The sequence below is a fragment of the Ochotona curzoniae genome, unplaced genomic scaffold (genome assembly GCF_017591425.1).
Source record: "Ochotona curzoniae isolate NIBS_2020 unplaced genomic scaffold, NIBS_Ocur_1.0 contig_1302, whole genome shotgun sequence".
Classification (NCBI taxonomy): Eukaryota; Metazoa; Chordata; class Mammalia; order Lagomorpha; family Ochotonidae; genus Ochotona; species Ochotona curzoniae.
This window is the reverse complement of record NW_024465035.1, coordinates 9,907,711-9,909,407: the sequence shown is the minus strand read 5'-3', so window position 1 is coordinate 9,909,407 and position 1,697 is coordinate 9,907,711. Positions and strand designations below refer to the sequence as shown.

General features: G+C 52.2%; 1 pseudogene; it reads left to right on the top strand.

Moving 5' to 3' along the window:
* Positions 1 to 640: 640 nt before the first annotated feature.
* On the top strand, positions 641 to 1,166 carry LOC121146039 (annotated as a pseudogene).
* Positions 1,167 to 1,697: the final 531 nt, after the last annotated feature.

Here is a 1,697-nt window from a genome sequence, read left to right as displayed (position 1 = left end):
ACACTGTCAAGCAGACCCCCCCACCCACCAGGGCTTGCAGCAATTTATTCCCAGGGATCTGTGGGTGAGCTGGGCCTGGCTGAACCATGCAGCGTTCAGCTGGGGTAGGGCAGTTGGGCTGTACACCTCCCATTGTGCTGCTCTAGAATGGGCTTGCCTGGATACATCCTTCTAGCAGAAGCAAGGCTTAAGACTGTGCCAATGTTTTCCAGTCTCCCCCTTGTCCCACAGGTTCTTGTAGCTAGTGGCCAAAGCAAACGTCCCAGCTGAACTCATAGGGAGGGGATGGCAAGAAAGTGGATGTTTTTCATAGAAGGCATACCTTTTCCAAATCTTAACAATAATATTTAGAGATACTCACAGAGTCTTACAAATAAGTGGGGACCATTCTCTCATTCCATGCAGTTCATGTAATGCATTTTCAAAAGCTGCCTCTCACACAAACGTGTCGCAACAGAGCTCACCGCTCAGCAGTTAATATGTCACAGGGAAACCCTCTGTCCATGAATCTTGGCTCATACTCTCTGATTCTTTTCTTTTTAAAAGATTTGTTTGCCAGGTGGTTTCGCAGCCGCTAGCGCACAGGCGCAGCTGCCCAGAGCGTCCTCCGCAGTGGGAAGCAAGAGGTGCGGCCGCAGCCATGCCAGACAGCTGGGACAAAGACGTGTACCCCGAGCCCCCGAGCCGCACTCCGGCGCCCTCGCTGCAAACCTCCTTGTCCAACCCCATCACCTACCTGACGAAGCCCTTCGACGTCCTGGTGGACAGGCCGGTGACCCTGGCGAGAGGCTTCATTGAACGGCAGCGAGCCAAGAACAACTACTACAACTACCACCGCCAGTACCGCCGCGTGCCTGACATCCTGTGCATGTCCCGACATCCCGTGCATGCTCGAGGCCTAGATGTAGTGGCGGCGGGACTATAAAGTGGACCAGGAGATCGGCTCAAGGCGTGCCAGCAGCGGGAGCGGGAGAGCTACCTGCAGCTGCAGCAATTCGCCACCGTGTCCAGCCAGGGCCTTCCAGGACCGCTACCACGACCTGGGCGTGCACGACTCGGCCGGCAAGTGTCTGGCCAAGCAGAAGCAACGCATGCTGGCAGAGAGCAAGGTTGCCAAGGAGGCGTCTGCGGCCTGAAGGCGCCCTTGTGGCCGCCACAAAACCTCAATAAAGTGACCGAATTGAAAAAATAAATAAATAAAAGATTTATTTATCTTTATTGGACAGGCAGATTTTTACAAAGAGGAGAGATAGAAAGGTCTTTCGTCTGCTGGTTCATTTGTCAAGTGGCTGCAACGGCCAGAGCTGAGCCAATCTAAATCCAGGAGCCAGGAACTTTTTCCAAGTCTCCCACATGGGTGCAGGATTCCAATGCTTTGGGCCATCCTCTACTGCTTTTTCAGGCCACAGGCAGGGAGCTGGAGGGGAAGTGGAGTAGCTGGGACATGGACCAGTGCCCACGTGGAATCCTGGAACATGCAAGACTAGGACTTTAGCTACTATGCAGGACCCCTCTCTGATTATTTTCTTAGGATAAATTCCTAGAGCTAGAATTTCTGGATCAAAAGGACTCCAAATATTAGAACTGCTTGCAATTTTGTTTGAGTTTCCTTCAGGAAAGATCACAAACTAACTGGTGTATAGGAATGGGGACTTACCTGCTAATCAGCACCTTGTACTGCAAAATAGCCAAGAGGA